Source organism: Triturus cristatus, chromosome 1_2, assembly GCF_964204655.1.
Source record: "Triturus cristatus chromosome 1_2, aTriCri1.1, whole genome shotgun sequence".
NCBI lineage: Eukaryota > Metazoa > Chordata > Amphibia > Caudata > Salamandridae > Triturus > Triturus cristatus.
The window spans coordinates 771,050,362-771,071,549 of NC_140580.1; the positions used below are offsets into that span (position 1 = coordinate 771,050,362).

Here is a 21,188-nt window from a genome sequence, read left to right on the forward strand (position 1 = left end):
TGGCAGGGCCCCACTGCTGAATGCTCACACTGCAGGAGCGCTACACCACTGACAGGCAATGCTGTGGTAAGGGAACACTCTGGGTGCTAGAGAAGTGCAGACAAAGGGTAATGAACCAGACAGATCCCATCTCAGCACAGGTGTATTAAACATACAAGGCATTGCAACTGAACACATCAATCCTTAAGAACTTTTTAAGTTATGAACTTTGCTCCTTTGTTGAATGTTCTCGGGGAACATCACAAGACTCTACATGTGACTGTCACTACTGAAAGGGGCATTTCACCACACATGTTACTCCCCCATAACCTAATACTACTTTGCTAGCAGGTAGGCCTCTACCGCTGGTCCCCTGTACATAGAATTCAGGTCTATCTTGTCAGCAAATTCTCAATATCCTGCTATACAATTTACATGACTACTAACACCGTTCACTCACAGCAACACTCCTCCTTACATGACATCAACTACTGCCTACCCATAATAATCCACCTCCATCCTCGTCTATGTCCTGCACCACACTACCTTCATTACCACCAACACCATAAACCACTCCCTACAGTGTACATTATAACTAGGGCACTCGGTTTTATGGTCTTTTTTTTCTACCTTTCCATCTGTTATCCATATTTCTTTTTCGGTTGTATTACTGGCATTTACCCATATTTATTTTGTATTTTGAGAATAAATGGAGTCGTAAAACAGTATATTTCCACATGTATTTAACTGTTAGATGTGCACTCATATGTGGAGGCCTGTTACATTTTAGCAAATTAAGAAGCCACTTATACAAAAACACTACACCCACAGGTGCATATTACCGTTATGCTACAAATATATGTGAAAATATGCCTGTATTTAAGGGAATCTCATTCTATTTTTTAACTCCCCAAGCTGTCTATCTGCTCAGCTTTTGCCTGGAATTCATGAAAGACAGCATGGAGAGTCTGTCACAATAAGCACAATTTTCAGTATTTTTCAACGTTTTAAAAATAAATACAGACAGGAAACACATTGCTTTCTATCTGTATTTATCAGTAAAAATCAGTATAAACTGAAAACTGGGATCCTTAATTATAACTTTCACCCGCCAGCGCCACCTGCAACCCACACCAACAACACACCTTTCTACATCCACACCAACACACTAGAGTGGTAAGGGCACTGTACAGCATTTATTGTGTATGAACACCATCATCATTACCATATCCTAAACAACCACCCAGACACTGCACCACTAACATCCCATACTATACATCATGTACATCATACACGAAAACCCACCCACAACACACATTGATCACACATAAAAGACAAAATAATAAGATACAAAAACTCCTCTAAGTTCTAGAAATTCTATGGAGTGCTCCAGTTCCTTTCTTCCACTGTCACTGTATTTGTCCTGCAACTCTCCCATATCCCCTTTCCCAGTGCTCCTAACAAGGTCTCTGAAAAGGCAACACAGCTGCTGAAATAACCAAAACACACACATGTATATGCACACTTATATAAACACATACACATAAAAATGTGTATTGACTAAAAGAGCATTCGTTTTAATTGTTCTACCCACCTGCTTGTCAGCAGTGTATTAAGAGAAACTTTTGTTTCACAAACGATTCTTTTAAAATTCTCCTTCCCTTGTATCAATATTACAACTGTAAAAAAAAAAAAAGAAAGAAAGGTAAACATATCAGCACGCCTTAATTTGTGCAAGGGCGCATCTTCAGGGCTATTGCTTGCATGCCAGAGCTTACACTGAGGAAATGATATAAGTGGAGGCTAGGCATTGAATGAATGCCATGAGCTAACCATTTAGAGAGTAAATGTTTTAGAAGCAAAAAGAAAGAAAGATGGTTGGTGAGTAGCAGTGCGCTGGAAAAGAGGATGCTTATTTACGTCTTCTGCTCCCAGCCATTGATTACCCACAATGTTTGTAGATTTATATAGCGCAGCTTATCACCAATGAGGGTATACAGGCGCTGTCCATGGGCATGGGGCGATTAAGTGATTTGCCTAGAATCACAGGATGCTGCACTGATGCCGAGACTCGAACACAGATCCCCAGCTACCGAGTCGACAATGGAGAGACACAGACTTGCCTGCTATATGTCTGCGCCTCTTACTCCTGGACCGGCGGCACCATTGTCAACCTTCAGTGAGGGTCCCGTCCTGCAACCACTGTACCACAAAAGTAAGCCTTTTTAGGTCGAACCTAGAGCAGCACCCATGCGCTGCACTAGGAGAAGGCCTCTTGGAATCACTTCAGACTTTCTGTAAACTCGTGCGTGTGGTGTTCGATTTTCCACACGTTATTGGCCTTTGCGTTTGGCTTTCACAAATGAATGCACACAATTGGCAAAAGGCGGGTGCATGTCCCACCTTTTCTGAAAATGTATACTCCCACAGTGTTTAGCTGTCGGGAGCGAGCAGCGTCGCGCAGCATGCCATCTACTGTGGATAATGTTTCATTTCAAGACCTTGCAGACCCTCCACCCCGGCCAAGGGACAGACCCCACCGGCGGTAGAGTGCACGCTTCTTTTCCAGCACTCGCATTCATGACAATAAGATACTAACAAGACGCGTCCCCTCCACCCCGGCCAAGGGACAGACCCTACCGCCACAAGAGTGCGCGCTTCTTTTTCCAGCACTCTCATTTCATCTATGTCAGCACTCTCTTCCTGCACCGTTATCTTTGTATTAGTATGTGTGGTAAAGACATTTGCTGTACTCTTGTAATTGGCCTCTATAGTCGCCTCTTTTTCGGTACCATCTTAAAAATTGACCGCACCTTTTAACATTCGCGTTTTTTCATCACAGTGGTGCGCGCTTTTTTTTACACTTCTGCGCAGCTGTGGTGCATGCTACCTTTGACATCTCTGCATTGTGCACAGCTGTGGTGCGTGTTTCCTTTCCCCACATTGTTTTTGGTGCTCGCTCGATCCAGGGGCGTAACGCAGGCCCTTGCTGGGGGCTTAATTTGAGCCAGTGTCTGCCGGTGTGCACATGGGCACTTAATTATTAGCAATTGCTTTTTGTGCATACACAGCTTCAAAATGGACCGCAACTTTTAACATTTGCGTTTTTTCAGCACCGTGGTGCGCGCTTCTTTTCACACCTCTGCGCAGCTGTGGTGTGTGCTACCTTTGACATCTCTGCACAGTACACAGCTAAGGTGCATGCTTCCTTTCCCCCCATTGAACAGTACACAGCTTCAAAATAGACCGCACCTTTTAACATTCACGTTTTTTCAGCGCCCTGGTGCGCACTTCCTTTCACACCTCTGCGCAGCTGTGGTGCGGGCTACCTTTGACATCTCTGCACAGTACGCAGCTGTGGTGCGTGCTTCCTTTCCCCCCATTGCACAGTACACAACTTCAAAATGGACCGCACCTTTTAACATTCGCTTTTTTTTCATCACCGTGGTGCGCGCTTCCTTTCAAATCTCTGCGCAGCTGCGGTGCGTGCTACCTTTGACATCACTGCACAATGCACAGCTGTAGTGCATGCTTCCTTTCCCCCATTGCACAGTAGTGGAGCGTGCTTCCTTTCACAACACTGCACAGGGCAGATATGTGGTGTGTGCCCCCTTTCACCCCAGTGCACAGCTGTGGTGCGTGCTTCCTTTCACCTTATTGCACATTGCACAGCTGTGGTGCGTGCTTCCTTTCACCTCACTGCACAGTGCACAGCTGTGTTGCGTGTTTCCTTCACCCCACTGCACGTGCCCCATCCATCACACCCATGTGGTTCTCTTGTTTTCTGTTTAATAAACAAATTTCACAAACAGATGCCCAGGTTTCCGATGTGAACATTTGTGAACTCACTGGACCTTGCAGCTTTTCTTACAAGGCGCGTCCCCTCCACCCCGGCTGAGGGACAGACCACACCGCCATAAGCTGGATTATAAAGCGCCCTGACAGAAGCACCAAGGCGCTGGGCCTTGCAGCTTTCCTTACAAGGCACGTCCTCTCCATCCTGGCCGAGGGACAAACTCCTCCACCACAAGCTGCTGTGATAGTATGATAATGTTATTAATTTTTAATATTCCTTGCAACTTTGGCATTGACATTATTGCCCTTTATTACACTATTTGTTCGTTTTTAAATTATCAGCAGCAACATTTGTGCCCCTGTGCTGCCCAGACAGGAAGCACACCAGTACCGCCACTGTAACAGGAGGCAGACCCACCACCCAACCCACACTTCCAACAGACAGCTCTACAGTAAACTGTCTGTGTATTGTTACTTGTCGCTGCAATGTATCTCCCTTCACTGGCTCTTCACCCGCCCCCTTCACTCTTTCCCTCTCTCCCTCCCACTGACAGAAATAGTTATAACACTTTGTTTATTATAACGTATACATTTTCAACATGCTGCACAACATTCACAATGCTCTACAACACATAATAAAAACGTCAACAAAGCGAACAGCTCTGTCTAAACACGTAGAACGCCCCAAAGGCGAAACCTATTGGCTATGCCAATGCTTGTTCTATTTTTGAGAACCCTATTAGCCGCACCCCTTTTCTGTCATCCCAGAAGGCTATTAGTCTTTTTATTTTAAATCGCCCTGTAGTGTCTGGCTGTCACAACACTGTAAGGGAAGTTTGCACTGTCGCTTGAGTTGCAGTTGTTTCTGTCTATGCGTAAGAAGTACGTAGCCCTTCTACTGGTAGTACACCTGTTGAATGTGAGACGCTTGCCATGCTGATGCTGTCTTTTTCTGAAGTGTGTGGGAAGTCTGCACTGCTTCTGTCTGTGCTGCATCTATCTGATTCAGGGTAGCGCGCACTGCAACTGTTAATATTGTGTGTAATGCAAACATACTAAGTTGCTGTGCATACCGTATGTATCTGGTCCTGAATGTGTTAGTGAAGTCTGAGAAATATATCTCGGTCCAAATTAGTAACTTTATAAATGCTTAGTGTAGTGTGAACTGGAATGGTGAATTGTCTGGCTGGTGCAGCCACTGCCCTCTAAGTGCCTGGCCACCCCTGCCTACATGAACCTGCCTGACCTGCACGTAGGTCTTCATCAGGGCTTCTAGCCAAGCAGAGAGCACTGACTAGGCAAGGCCTCTCGGAGTTCATTGGTTACCTCAAATCCCTAGAGAGTCAAATGTCATCAAATTAGCCCAGGCGTCATCAAATTCTTCAGGCAGGACACGAGGAAGACTTTGGGGAGCTTTACTCTGAAAGAGGTTTGTAAAACGCCACTTCCCCTAGAGTACTGCTACACTGAGCTGTAATTGTTTACAACATTTTATTTATTTATTCCATTCAAGGATATAGCATTTCTGCTGTTGGTAAAAGTGGCTGGCTTGAATTCATTCACCTGGTGACGTTTTGATGCGCTCTGATTTGTATCACATTCCTGTGTACCATTCAAAGTGCATGTTTGAGGGGGCTTGTTTGTAGTTTGGAAGACATGGGGCGATGTTGGGAGAGGTGTGTGAGGTGTGGCAATGTGTAGAAGCATGGACAGTGCTTAATTAAAAAAAAAAAAGTCCTGAGGCCCACAGTTTGGCTCAGAAGCCCACAGCTGGTATTACTGAATGCCCTGGGTGCAAAATTACAATGCCTTACAGTCTTTATTCTACCTATAATACCTCTTTCACCCAACCTTGTCTACTCCTCACCTCTTTATCCTACTATTTCAGATTCTTTTCATCGCTGCTTTCTTTATTTGTCACAATTTTTCCTCCTTTCACTTCTTTCTTCTTTCCACCTTTTGTGATTTTCTCTCTCTCCTTCTGGGTCAAAGTATGATGAGGAAAACTGAGCGTTTGCACCAAAAAAAAATGAGTGGCGGTGGGTCCCACCTGCAACTACAGGCTCAAATTAAGCCCTGCCAATGTGCCTAATGTCCATAAACATGGTGGTTGGCAAGTGTGTGAGATGGATTCGTTGCACATGCAGGTACTTACCAGTTTTACGGTACATGTAATCACACGTGGGATCTGCCATTGATGGGACAGTTGGTGCACTGGGGCATAAAGTGGCCACTGGAGGCACAGTTAAGACGCCGTAGGAGAACTATCTGGAGTCCACCCCGGAGCGACCGAGGGCCTACTAAAGGGGTGCGTGCATTCTGAAACCATCAGGGAAGATCTAGATTTACTCTTTGCCTCCTTTGGTAGGATAGCCTGAACGCAGGGTGTCTGGGTCACCACTGCATAAGTGTATAACCAACCGTAGACACGGAGGCACTTTGGGATTTGTCAGTGCAATCATTCAACACTAGCAGTGCATTCATTCATTCAACCCCTGTTCGCTGCCAGGTGTGGACTGTTTACTTTCTTGTGTTCTTTATGTGGCCAATCTGCCTTAGTTCATTCGCCCTGAATGTTGTGGCCCTGGGAGATGGGGCTGCACAAGGGAAGAGCGGTTTATGGTGCTCTGCTCACTGCGCATTTGGCAGGGCTCATTGTTGTGGACAGAACAACTACAAGCCCCGCTGCATCTGTCTGACCTGCTCTTCTCGTGGTCGACTCCTACGTCTCCCCATAACATCGAGGCCTCTGCTTCCGAGAAGCCCATTAACACTTCAACCCTTACCGAGAGATGGCACTGGGGTAGGGACCAGCACGGGCCAAAACAGCTTAACAGCGTGCACGGAAAAGTCGGGGTCTTCAGCGCAGAACGATCTAGTTTACCTAGGGGCATATGTATCAAACGATTTTTTAATCGCAAAAGCTGCGATTCGCAAAATAACAGCGTTTGCGATTAAAAAATCGGTAATTGGGATGTATGAGGCAAATCCCATCGCAAAATTAAGGAATTGCTAATTTAGCGATTTCTTAATTTTGCGTAAGCATTTAAGAAATCGCAAATTGCGATTTCTTAAATGATATGTAAAAAGCACCCAAGTTGTGCGAATTATCCTTAAGAAATCGCAAATTACCACCAACTTCCAGTTGGTGGTAATTTGCGATTTCCTTTCAGAAAGCACTTTTTTGAAGTTTACAAAGTGCCACGTGGTACTCATACATGCCCTTAGGGCATGTATGTGCACCATATGCACACACATGCTAATTTCAGGGGTGCATCAGGGTGTCATCATGACACCCTTGCACCTTTGAAATTATTCTCAAATTGCGATTAGCAAATTGCGATTCGCTATTTGAGAATTACTTCCCATTCATTCCTATGGGTCTCCTGGCCCATAGGAATGAATGGGCAGGTATTCCTTAATTGCGATTTCGCAATTTGCTAATCGCAATTAAGGAATTTTAAGAAATCGCAAAAAGTTTGCAATTTTTTTAATACATCCCGTTTTGCAATTCTCAAATAGCGATTCTTTAAAAATCGCTATTTGAGAATCGCAAATGGTGATGTTGATACATATGCCCCCTAGTCCTTAGGTTAACTAACTTAATGTTATTTTTTTATTGCTCCAAGAACCTGCCAACTGGCCAATGTTTTTCATGAAAAATAGCGGTCCGCTAATGTGGGCACTTTCTGGTGGTGCCCCGGTCTGTTTTTGGTCCCCATGCCACTCTGGCCGTGGGTATGAGGTGAAGGAACCTCGCCGGCCTCTTGCTCTCGTGTGTGGGACGGTCGCACCAGGCCCCCACCCTCTGTAAATCTTATGTCAGCTTTGGCTCTAAGGACACGCTCTGCGTCAGGTAATCCTCGAGCTATTTCTGCACCGAAGAGTCGAGGTGAGGATGGTGCTCTCTGCCAATGGCAGACGCACAACACCGACATTTTGTGGGGAAAAGCGAGGGAAGTTTCCGGCCTGACCTCCTTAGAGCCACCGGCAGCCTGGGATTTCTGGTTCGCCGGTAAAGCGCGGACGCCAAGTGGCTGAACTTCGGCGGCATTCCTGGGCCGGAGTGCTTGGTTACCGAGTGCAAACAAAGACACCTGCACGCTGCGCGTGTGACACGGCGGGCAGCGCGAGGGACTCGACGGGCGGCGGGCAGCGCGAGGGACGCGGCGGGCGGCGCGAGGAGTGGCGCTGCGAAGCCACAGAAAGCCTCGGAATATGAATCTGCGAACACTTCTTCCCAGAACAGAATCTGACAGCAGCAGGAACTGTGGGATGATGACCCCGTAAACAGAGCGACTCCCAGAGTCCCGTCTGAACGTCCTCTCTGGGTTTTACTGAACCGCTCTCTTCAGAGTAAGTGCAAGATATTGTATTGGTAACTACTGAAGGCTCAACTACTCACTGATTTAGAGGTATACTTTTTAAATTATATTTTGCTGCTTAAAACATTATTTCCTTGCAATCCGGCGCCTTGCTGGCGTGGGAGATTAAGTAAAGTGTTGGAGAGGTTTAGAGGCAAGGTGTAGCCTCCGGGATTATCCAGGGGTCACGTTAATCTCCATGTCCCTCCAAAGAGCCGAGGCTTGTTTTTGTTTTGAAGCAATACATCTCCTTCCAGGGGATTCCTTCTTCCCACACCGATAACTAGACTAGTTTTAGCGGTAGGCAACTGACAGTAAACAGGAAATGTTCGAGAAGCATGTGTTTACATTTATTCTAAGGCATCTGCTCTACGGAAATACGTCTGGAAATGAGTAATTAATATTTGGACCCTACTTCAATATTCATAGTCAGGGTGCATGTTGCTCTCTAACAAACACCCTTACTTTGATTCATTATAACTACAAATTAACATTGCATTCTTGTGTGTTTTTTCCGTCCAGCTGTTGTTTGGTTCTTGTGCCCATTTCTGGGACCATGTCAATTTCCCACAAACAAGAAAATAAACATCATAACAATGTAAACGTCAAGTATGCATAACCCTTTCTACTCAGAAAGTAAAAATACTCACTTGGATTTTTTTGTTCTCAGAAGTGAAGGCCTTCAGGTTAAAGCCTGGATAACAGGGTTAGCTTAGATAGAGATTAGAGGCCTCGATCCAGTTTGTGCAGTTGCGTGCAAGCTATTAGCCTTTTCTTTATAAGAAGTGCTGTGACCGGTGTATCTGCCAGAAATGTTTATTTTTCAATTGCCATGTTGCAAAAAGACCACCAAGCTGCCCCCAAGAACATAGGTGGACAGTTACACGAAGCATGCATTGTTTGTTCTTCATTGTTTTATAGGGTAATAGTTGTATTTGTACATCCACAGTCCAGGCACAAAAACATGGTTGCATAAGGGCAAGTGTCTATGTTGGAAGCAAAAGGAGGTAGTGGTTGCCACTCACGCTGGATTGATACCTTTGGTGCAGGAATGGTGAAGAACTCATTTAACTTGACACTGTGTAGCAAATCTTGCGTGGGTGCATCCTGGACCCGCCAAAGGTTTAAGAGCGGGTGAGTGATAAGCCACCATCTGAAGGTCAGGGGACACCTGGGTTCTGAGCAGAAGTTGACGGGCACTTGTTCTGCTCTTGGGGGCATCAGCCTGCAACGTTACAATTGTATGAATGAATATCTACCCCCAAAGTATCACGGAACAAGAATATTGAGGACAGAATCTCAAGGGAGAAAATATTGAAAGGTGAGGGCATATAGAGTAAGTATAGATTTTCTATTCCTAACTCCACATATACATACCTTGATAATACATGTTTTGCATAGGTACATGGATGTGGAGTTAGGTATAGAAAATCAACATTTACCTATTGATTTGTTTTTGGTATATTGTCCTTGATAGTGTGCCCCCAATATTCTGCAGTCAATATTCACCCAATGTTACATCCTCCTTTGGTTCTCTAAATAGTTACGGGATGTTTATCGATGAATGTTTTGGGTTGGTGGAGTGGACTGTGAACCCTTGAGAATATTGTTTCATCTTGCTGCAGAGGAACAAGAGATGGCCCAGCAAGGTTTATTTCACTTAGACAATCGTGGTCTAGATGTTAAAACCACCATAATGGTGGTTCCATGTTGAGGGGATCGGAATAGTCAAAATGCAAGATTACATTAAATCTGGCAACCACGGGATAAACGGTGAGAACTACAGAGTGAATGTTTGTATGTAAAACTTGTACATTGCGAACCTAGCCCGAAGCAGTGGCTCATTGTACACAGTCAAAGGCAAAGATGCAGTCAGCAACTGTTTGTAAGGGTAGCTTGGTTTTGAGAACAAAAGTGGCCTGTTACTTCATCACGATGTTGTTTAAATAAAGTTAAACAATATAGTATTTTTTAAAGAGGTGTGTCTTCATCTCCTATCTAAATTAGGGCAGGGTTTGGGTGTTCTTGTTTGATACGGTAATGTTGTTCAATATCTTAGGTTTATAGACAGAGAAGGTCTCTTTCTTTGTTTTTCTTATGTTACACTTCCTTGTCTACATCTGATGCTGTGCTGGCTTTGGGTGCTCCGAGAGCCATCAGAGATGGAGAGTTTTCATCCAAGTAGGCAGAGATGCCAGTCTTGATTACTGTGCAGATGATGCAGGTGCATGGAAGATGATACAAGCCACCAAAGAGAGCCAGTACAATTCCATTAGGGTGGGGATGATGTGGTGATATAATGTCTCTTGATGAGGCATGATGTGACCTTAAAGATGCATTAAGGGTGGCCAGTATAGAGTCCGAGAGTCTGTTACACAGGGTCTTGCCACCATGAAGATGCAAGAGTATACAACATCATGACCAGCTGTCCAAAGTCACTTTCTGGGAGGATTGGTTTCGCTCTCTTTGATATAGAGAGCTAGCTCCAGGCTGTCTTAGTTTTTCTTGGATTTGTTTTCCATGAGGATGTGGTGGATGTCCAGGGTAAATGTGAGAGATTGCTGCAAGCCTGTGCACACTTCAAAGTCGAGTGCAGAGTAATTACTCCTTGTCTTAAGAATATATGATGGAACATTCAATGTTAAAAAAAATAGAATAAAAACACGACGAACAATCATGAGTATTATGTTCTTCTTTTATTCCTGAACGGTTGCCCAGCCAACACGTGTTTCATATGGGGAAGTACCCTAAGACTTCTTCAGGGTTTAAGGCAATGCCAAAGAGAGATCTTAATTCTATCTGCCGGGGGTTCTTCTGTCCCGGCTGGTTAAAGAAAGTGGGTGTAGTCCAAATATATGAGGGGTCCGGAATTTAGACCAAGAGGTGGAGCCAAAGTATGGGCTTCACTCAATACTGGTTATACTTCCGTACCGGCTGTAGTGAAGACGTGAGGGTTTCTAGGTCACAAATGGTCCAGAGTGGGGACCATGAGATGAGGCCAATGAGAGGGCTTGTCTTACACAGCGAGTCCGCTGTCTGCCAATCACGATCGCAGCGTCTGGCACCAGAAGTCTTAGTTTTCTTGCATTTTTTTTCCATGAGGATATGGCGGATGTCCAGGGTAAATGTGAGAGATGTGGTATTGGGTGAAAGAGTGGTGAAATCCATCCAGGTTCATGTTTTTAGCCATTAGTGGTGGCAGGAGATAACCACACATTTGATGTGCGCATCAAGCTTCATCATGAAGTCCATGAATTTTATTCCAGGATCTCTATTCCCCTAGATAAGGATTGCTGCTAAGGTTCTATGTTTGAGCAAGGCCTGCAGTTCATTATTACCCCATGGTTTCGGGATTTGAAACACAGTGTGGTCTTCAGTATTGCCCTCAGGCTTTCTCTTCATAGAGTCCATAGGTACTGTCAGGTTCTCTGTTTTTTGTCTGGTGTGGTGTCCAGGGTTACACCCATGCATATGTATTTAGCTTTTGGCTTGATGGTCTAGCTCTTATTTTAATGTTAGATAAGTAGTTGTGGGCCCAGGTTTTGCTTGGAGTTGATTAGTGGCTGCCCTTTTTTTGCACCATTGAGCTAGAGGAATTTAATGGACATCCACGAGTCAATTGGTTGCAAGCTAAATTCTGTTTGCTGGTTATTTCCATTCGGTGTGCCACAACATTCCCCTGTTCTTCCCCACTGCATTGTCACACTCTTAGGAATGTTAACAGTTATTGGCATGGATTACTCCAAGATGTCGATCCTAATTGGCTGTGCTTGCCTGCGACGTGGAGGTACACATGGGTGTCATTAGTGTAGGAGTTAGAATGTAGGTTGGGGTGTCCTGTGATCTTGAGATGGATTTGTTCAGTATACATTGAAGCAAGTTGTGGACCATAGGATTCCTGGGGGTATCCAAAGTAGATCTGTTTTGAGTTCAACAAGAGGATTAAGCGTTTGAGTTTAAATGGGAAGTTAGAAAGAAAGGAGGCCAACCGTGGGAGACAGCAAACTATGGCTCTTGTTCTTTAGTAAAGGCATTCAGAAGAATTCTCTTTGGCTAAAATAGCATAAACGGTCCTCCGGTACAGACCACCAAAAACAATAAGGAAATGTGTTTTTTTCTCAGAGGCTTTGACTGCATTCCCCAACACTTTCCACATTGGAGTTTTGGTTATTCCTGATCCTAAACCTAATCATAATACTGCTAATCCTACATTTACATGCACTTTAACCCTAAAGCTAACACTAAATGTAACTCGAAAACCTAACATTCCCCTGATAATAAACCCAACCCCAACTGAAAGAATACCTTCCAACCATAACCGACATCCCAACGCCACATTACTGCTTCTACCCTCATCCTATTGCTTACCCTATTTGCAACTTTTATCTGACCCTCAAAACTCCATCAGAGTCAATGTGTTGATGTTGTGATGCAAATGTAGTGATATCCTAGATGGTCACTTGTGCCAATGTCATGGCTTCTATGAATGAATATATTAATGCAATAAATTGGATGTTGTGACAGTGCACCACATGGCTTGGCAATAGGGTAAGTCTTCTGGGAATATAATCAACGATCACGTATTTTCCCCTGTTCCCCACAAAGACTTTTCACACTCTACACCCAATGAGAAGCCATCATTAACTACCAGAAAGGAATATGTGTCTGATGCTCAGAGGAAAACGTTTCTATAAACACACACCACACTGCTCTCCCGTTGTCTTGAACCTGAATAAAGGTATGGTATAATGTGTAGCTCTCTATTGCACACTATAAGCTGCACGATGCCTATCAGCGCTAAACTACTGCTCGGTGGCACGAGCAATGTGATGCTATAAAACAACCCTCAAGAATAACAGAAAAATATGCTTCTATTGCTAAGTCTATGTGAAGCAACCAAATAAACAACAAACCTGCCTTCCTACTAATGCCCCCCACCAAGCAATGCAGGAGGCTGAGGGACAGTAAATTGCAGATGGGGACGGTTCACACATCAGGCACCATCTCTGTGGCATTTTACCACGTGGAGGAGTAATCACCGTTTCAACCCCCATCCACTCTTTTACTTTTAGTCAGGTATTTTACCACATGGTGCCATGGTAACGGTTGCACCTGAGTCCATTTTACATTCATGCATTTTTAAAATGTGTTATAACTTTTAAGTAGGTAGGTGACTTAAAATCTTTATGCAGCTGAGATGTTTTTTTATTCCCTGCCTCCCCCTACATTTCTGAACCTGCATTGTTCTGTATTGAGCATTTCTTGCCTGTTGAATCTTTTTGTTTTATGCTTATTTTGTTCCTTCTATTTGTGCCAACTATTTTTACAGATTGAGCACATTTACTTTTTAAAATTCTGTGGAGGAACATGAGATGGGCAGTTCTGTTTTCTAAATGGAATTTGGAAGGCCTTATGAATTTGTAGATTTCAGAAGTATTACTCAATATGAGTCTTTATATCTTCTTTTTTGCTTTTAATCTTGTATCTTTTGATTGGGAATCAATTGTTCTATGAGTAGAAGTTTGCAATCCACAATTTGTGGAAAACGTTATTTAATGAACTACCATTACTAACGACAAATAATACACGATAAGGTGCAATTTAATGCTAACGTCAGTATCTATGATCACGTTATTGACAGTCCTGAATACAGGGGTATGAAGGCCGTATAAATGCCATTACAATACAATACCGCTGACAAAACTAATTAACGTTATCCATCCCCTGGTGTTTTAAAAGGCAGGGCAGTCAGTATCATCTCCTGAGCCCCCCCCCCACTCCCTACATGTGCAATCAGACTCCCAGGGAACCCCTCCTGATCCACTGGGTCCCAGTCTCCTCAGTACCAGCAGGGCCTGATTTGAGGTCTGCTTGTGCTCTTTGATGCCAGGAGCTGTGCTGCTGGAAGGCCCCTAATGAGCACAGCCTGACCACAGGGAGTTTATGAAATCCCGCACTTAGATATAATCTTATTGAAGCACTTTAATTTATTGACAAATGCTATATAGTTCAATGAAACCAGCGTCCGCTCAGTCATTTCAAAACTTAATTACATAATAAAACCAACCAGTATTACCAATATTTGATTATGAACAATTCAGCTGTGTATCTATTCCAGCTGCTGTGTCCCAACTGTGTAACTCCAGCCTGTTCACATTGAACGCCTTCAGGCAGCCTCGAAGTGTTAGCCAAGAGGATTTTAAGTTGTGCGGTTTTGCTTTTCTCTACACATGAATGTGCCCACAAGTCCCAGCTGGTGAATAACATCTGTGTCCTAAAGGATGACAGTGACACAGACGGCAGTGAGTTTCTTGAGTCTCTCTGTATCTATTTCTTTTGGGGTATGTGGGTGACTGGACATCAGTGGACTTTTGAACATGGGTTTGTAAGTTCTGTGATTTAAGCAAAACCACAGTTTCTTACATGGGCTATTTCTAGAGTACTGGCTTTGCCCTCGTATGAAACCTGTTTCACTCATTTTTCCTTCAGAGCTTTGTGTTTTTATGGTGTACACATTAAACTCTTTCACCTGCAAGGTATTAGGAGCCTAAGGAATCGTCCCCCTAGTAACTCAGAGTGTGCGGTGGTTCAAGGAATTTTCCTCTGAGATATATAGAATTTCGGGGTTCAAGAAAAGGATGTCAAAAGCAACCTAATTGGGGCCATTCTAGGGCTCTGATTATGTGTGGGCCATAGTTTTCCAACCAATGTGCAAACCCCTGTTTTGCAGTTTACAGTATTTGGTAATTACCAGGTGTGATATGTTCCTCAGCCTTCGTTAAATTTCGCAGGTCAAACATGCTCTAATTTAATAGGGGGAAAGAGTATGGTGTTCATTGTGTCCGGTGGATACCGGTGTAGTAAGCATCAAAACCCGAATGCTTTCCCCTAAAAACTCAGAATAGAGGCGATGTATCTCATATGATAAATTCTGAACCCTGGAGAGTTATATCAAGTGCTGTAAATAGCCCCTTTCCCTGCGGGCCACTCTTAATCAATGGTTTACAGAATTACCTTTACATAAATGAAAATCACAATCACATTTCAAATACTCATCAAATACTCATCAAATACTCATAACATGAGAAATGTATAACTTAACACTATCATAGCCTCCTTTTGTTATATGGAGAATAATTAGCACTTTGGAACAGCTCGTAATGTCAAACATTTTGACCATGTTTGCTTTCCGTGCTCCCATGGCAACTGTGTTGTATACAGAGGCAAATTACTAGCATTTGTGTCTAGTGTGAACAATGTTAAGAAAAATGCTATTAAATTCACAGAACGATACAGTATTTCAGAACTTTGTAGTGATTCAAGAAGACTGGGAATTATAAGGTGGAGGGATTTCCATTCCACAGTATAATTATGTGATGGAAGAGCACTGACGCCGCCATATTAAGTAGAAAGAACATTAAATCTATTGGAAACGCCATATAAACACCAGTTAACCCTAACCAGTATGTGAAGTTTTCAAGTGATATTTGTGAGGGAAACTAGTCTGAAACATAGAAGCTAAATAGATGAAAATAAAGGAATATCGTACAGCAAGACACTGGAGACCGACTGTCACTGTGCGATGCGTACCTGCCCAAAACAACCAAGAATCTAAACACTCCAATGAGATCCTGGCAAAAAGAAACTGTACTGAAAATTGGAAAACATGTTTGAGAAAGATGCAGGAAAAATCAGACAGAACCACGAGGAGAATAAGATGGCTGTGTGGGGTTGTCATTGTCACTGGGATTTGCACAGAGTAAGGCTGCTAATAATATAGCCTTGTTGCGCTTTGTTCTTTTAGGGTATTTGAAGCTGATATGTTGCATGTTTGAATGTGGCCAGAATAAGTGGACTTTATCTTATCTAAATTATCTTATTTTATGTGTAAAGAGTTTGGTCTGGAGTTTGAGGGGAGGCGAAATACACTGATTATATCACAGTGGCTTTGAAGCAGCAACTGTACATGCCAGTGCCACAGGAACACTGTTATATTGCAGACTCTTCACACATTAACACCTACTCACCTCAATGAAACTAGTGGTCTAGTACAAGTTGGCATCTAGGAGAGTTATGCAGAGGAGTGGCTATGTGTGGATATGGACCCATGATGTTGATGGAGATTTTACAGATCTTCTATTGGACAATGTTACATCAAGTTTTGATGACAGGATAGAGACTCAATATAATTTGCTGTTGCTCTTCATTGGTAGGTGTTCTAAGATTTTGTTTGGGATCACTCCAAGAGTTTTGTAATTTTGTAACTTGAACAGAGAATGATGAGCTTCCCAGATGTGATTTGTACGGTTAAAGGAACTCGATCTGGAAATGGGTCTTCCAGCAAAGGCTACGCCTGTCCTTATAGCACTGCAGCGTCTGGTGTAGGTACATTGGAGCAGTTTCATAGAGGGCTCGATATTCAGGGCAGTGTGGCTTGATGGACATCTACTGGGTCATTATCAGCCGTTTGGATGCTAGAAAAGCTAGGAAGATGGGACTACATGGTTGGAGATGAAGAACGAGTTTTGCAGATTAGTTCTGAAGCCACTGGAGTCTGTAAAAAAGGTATTCCAATGAACCTAGATTTTATCACCATAGCACAGATGAGAACGCACAAGCACAATAGTAGCTTGGAAGCTCTTGCTGAAATCGCAGGAATGAGAATAGCCATCTGGGTGGACAAAGGCAATGGAAGAAGATTTTAATATATAATAGAATTTGAAGGGGAAGGCTGATGGTCCCGCTCTATTAGCCAGTAGAATGATAGTTAGGATTTCCATTTAATGCTATTTAGTTTTAACTGCTTCTGGTCATCAGCTATTGATTGCAAACAAGCATTTTCATAGCACATATGTGTCCGACCATGGCCAGTTTCAGGATGACCCTGGTGTGGGTATAGCAAGTATATTCAAAAGACTTGATCAAACGATGAAACAGAATTCCCCTTTAGCTTTCTACCTCTATTTTTTGTTCTTTAGGGTGGTAAGGGTCTTCCAGTATGCCAACCCACCCCATCATCCCACAGTCTCGTTTCCAGAGAAAATCCCTTCATTGGTGTCAGAGATGAAGGAGTGAATTCCATGGGAGGTGTTGGTCAAACCACCCTCTACAGTGTGAAAGGACAGACCTTTGTGTTGATTTTTAGGCAGAATGGCAACAGTGGTCATGGTTTGCAGGTTTACCCTTTACCCTATTGCTAATATACTTTATTTGATGTTTGAGAGGTAACTGCATCTGTAGCAACCCTCAGGATTTGTATAGGAAAAGGTAATTTTGCTTTGCCGGTTGGGGCACTCTCTTCTCAGGAGATGGATGGAGTATCATTTGCCATTATCGTCCTTTTGATATTGTTGAAGTCTTGGACTTCCCTAGAAGGGAACTGGTCAAAGAACCCCTCACATATTTTTCTCAGATCACTGTCCAATTTGGAAAGGAGAGGTATGTCACCATTGCCCTGTTTGAGGGCGTTTGTAGGAACTGCAATGACATGTCCATAGAACAGGCTAAAGGCTTATACATCTCAGCATGCAGCCAGTGGGACAGCTGAGCCTATGGTCCCCAGATAAGGCTTTATTTTTTGGTTACAATTAAATATGTTCTTCTTCTGTTCCATACCTTGTAATTAGCATTCAGTAATGTTTGAGAGTAGAAACTGCAAAAATGATTACTCCATATTTGTAATAATTAGTTTGACGTGAGTGTCTCTAAGACTGATTCTCTCTTAACATCTAAGCAGGTTTGTGGCTAAAACCCCTTACTTATTAGACATTGTGATGCTTTCAGCTGTCATGAATTTACCGTGGTGCCTGGGGTCACCTGTGTCAGATATGGCTTGGTTCATCCAGAATAATAATTTTATTATATACTGCTTACTTCTGCCTCCATGATACTCTGCCTTGCTGAAATTGGTAGGTTAGCAAGGTCTGCGTGGCATGGTACCTGGTATCAGGCTAATTCTTACCTTGCTATTTACTGCAGTTTTATGGTACAGGAAGATGATAGTGCGCATTTTGCAACTTCTATACTCAACAGCATCTGGTGGTTTACTTATTCATTTATGTATGAGTTTTCTGTAGTGCTTTGTAACCAGGAAGCATGTGTACAGGTACAGCAACAGATTACATTTTACACACGGGCCGCTCCTCCGTTTGAGCGGAGGAGCGTTACCCAACTTAAATGCCCCCCAAAGTCCCCGGAATGAAAAATAAAATGGTAATGAACCGAGTGTCAGGACCGGCGGAGCCTGCTGAGTGACAGCAGGGAGGAGTGGTGGGCAGAGGTCTGCCTGTGCACTGTTTACAGTGCACATGTCTCTTTAGCTGGCTGTCTTGCGACGGCCAGCCAGACATGCACACTTTAAACCTCTCAACCCAGCACAGCTGGGTTGCGTTCAGAGCAAGTGCAGGCCTACACTGGAACGCAGAGAGAGATCACTTCCACCAACCAGGGCACTGCTCTAATGCTGTATGTGAGCAACGACAGGTCTGGGCAAGGGAGTTGGCTGGTGCGTGCACTGCAGTCGGAAGAAGAGATCCGGAGCAGAGGACATGTGTGGTAAGTTTTTAATTTCTTAATTTTGTTTGCACGCATGCCTGCCCCTTCTTCCCCATAGATGCCAGCCGCCACTGTCAATGGAGGTCGATGTAAGGTCGAGAGAACTGGGGTCACGCGATTATACTTTTTTGAGGAGGATGATAACAATTTGCACATAGCCTGAATGGTGACTTTCAGAGGATTGAATGATGTTTATAGCAGCACAAAAGGAGTTGATTTCCAAAGTCCAATTGTGATACATTCTGAGTGCCAGTAGCCTTGATCTGTTAGGTGTCAAACGTGGCTTAGCTTTCTTTATAGCAGGAAGGTGAAACTTTGTTCCTTTTGAGACTTTTTTTGAGTATGAAGGTGTCTATCTAAAGTCTTTCATGAAATCAATAAGTGCAAACAAGCTTGGAGTTACTTAGCAGTTTGGTGCAACTAGCATGTCCCAATCCTGGCATCTCTGGTGGTAGCAGGAGTTGCAGAAGAACAGGAAACACAGAACCATGTGTTTTATAGTAGTATCACCTCCCACGGTGGGACTTCCTGTGCTGCCAGAAGTTTTCATCATTTTGAGAGCCATGTCTGTTTGAGATATATGGAAAAACCTGCGTATAATGTGGGTGCTGTGATAGAATAGAAGTGCTCCTTTTTTCTGCATGGAAACCTTCGATTTCCTCCTAAGCACCATGTCAGGGTCTTTTTTGCACTTGTGTGCTCTAGCTAGGAGGAGTGTGCATGTAACCAGTCCCTTTGGGTCCGCCTCTAGGAACTGCCTCTTTATGGTGTATTAGAAATGTTGTCTCTAGTTGGCAGGGGTAGGCACCATGTCCAAGTAGGCACCGCATTCCTAGTTGGGGTAAGTAATCAAACACTTTTATAAACCTGTGCTCACCCTCTGGTAGCTTGGCACAGAGCAGGCAGGCTTAACATAAGAGGTAATGTGAAAAGTATTTGTGCAGGTACAGTAACTCAGTGAAAACACCACAAAAGACTCCGCACTGAGGTAAAAAAATAGTATACTCTTTTCTGAACGCGACAAGGCCAAAAAGACAAAGATCCAATTAGTACTTTTCAAATTATGACTGTAAAAGCATAAAAATAAACACAGTGCTTAAGCAGCACTCTCTATCTTAAGGTTATTGGCGGCCATGCTAGATTGGGGGGAATTATTCATATCTGAGGAGGAAAGGTTAATGGTTACTTTCTTGCTGTGCTGGACCAAAACAGTGCTCAAAGAGGCTCAAGACAAAAGTTTTGCACGGGTCCCTCGGGACCGGGGCATTCAGAAAAACTTAGTCGCTCATGAGTGCGCAGGTCGGCCACGGGACCTCGCAGGTTCGATTTCACATTACCTTTTCTCTGGGCCAGAAGGCAGTGTGGCAGTGGGCTGTGCTGGGATGTCCTCATGTATTCAAGTCAGACTCGGTGGTCTGATGGCAAGAAAAGGAACACAGAGGTGGCAGTCCTGCTCTCAGCCAGGCCCCTCACCTCAGGGTTGCGGTGAACAGCTGATGATGAAACATAGCATAGGTTTCCATTTCCCAAAGGCAAACTGACATTGCCCTGATGTTGACAACAAACTCCATGCTGACCAGGCAACACATCTACAAGGAATGTGGCTAGCTTGCTCAGCACTCACTGTTTTACAACATGAGGCAAAGATGAGGCACCGATTCTTAGCAAAATGGAGCGCTCGTTTCCCAAAGGCAAGCTGCAATGGCCCGATGTTGACGACAAACTCCATGCTGACCAGGCAACACATCTGCAAGGAATGTGGCCAGCTTGCTCAGCACTCAGTTTTACAACATGAGGCAAAGATGAGGCACCGAATCTTAGCAAAATGGAGCGCTCAGTCCTTGATAAAGTAGAGCGCTCGATCTTTCACAAAATACGCTGGCGATCAGGCATGCGCTGATCCTTAGCAAAAGAGAGCGCTCGGTCCTTCATAAAGCAAAGCGTTTGATATTTCACAAAACACTCTGGCGATCAGGCACGCGATGATCCTTGTCAAAGTTCAGCTGCCTGAACTCAAGGGTTGCAGAGTCTCATGGCAGTGGTAGGGAGTTGAATTCTTTGATGGCCCTGAGACTCCATGAACAGGGGGCAAGTCAGCAAGCCCTTGGAGTTACTTAGGTTTAAAAAGGGTGGATAGAGTAGGTTAGTCCTTCTCACTGGCAGGCACCAGGCTGCAGGCCAACACAGCAAAGCTGTAAGCAAAGTTGCAGTCCTTCCTGGCAGCACAGCTCCTCTTCTTGGCAGAGTCTCCTCAGGACCTACAAATGAACTGATAATTGTGTCAGAAGTCCAGTACTTATACACATTTTAGTCTTTGAAGGAAAACTTCAAAACGACTGCTTAACCTTACAAGTCCATGCCCTTCCTTCACTTGCTTCAGACACACTACAGGGGAGTATGAAGCTCTTTGTGTGGGGACAGGAAAGCCCTAGTCAGGGGCAAGGGTCAGCTCCTCCCTCTTACTCTACCTTAGGAGACCCATCAGCATGGTGATGG

The 21,188-nt window shown here is 43.9% G+C and overlaps 1 protein-coding gene across 2 annotated transcripts in view; it reads left to right on the forward strand.

Moving 5' to 3' along the window:
* The first annotated feature begins 7,741 nt into the window (after window positions 1-7,741).
* FRMPD2 (FERM and PDZ domain containing 2) overlaps window positions 7,742-21,188 on the forward strand; it is a 503,133-nt gene continuing 489,686 nt past the window's right edge. For both annotated transcript variants that reach the window (XM_085608774.1, XM_085608775.1), the window contains exon 1: window positions 7,742-8,130. The gene's annotated coding sequence lies outside the window, so the exon portion shown is untranslated. The remainder of the gene's footprint in view (window positions 8,131-21,188) is intronic.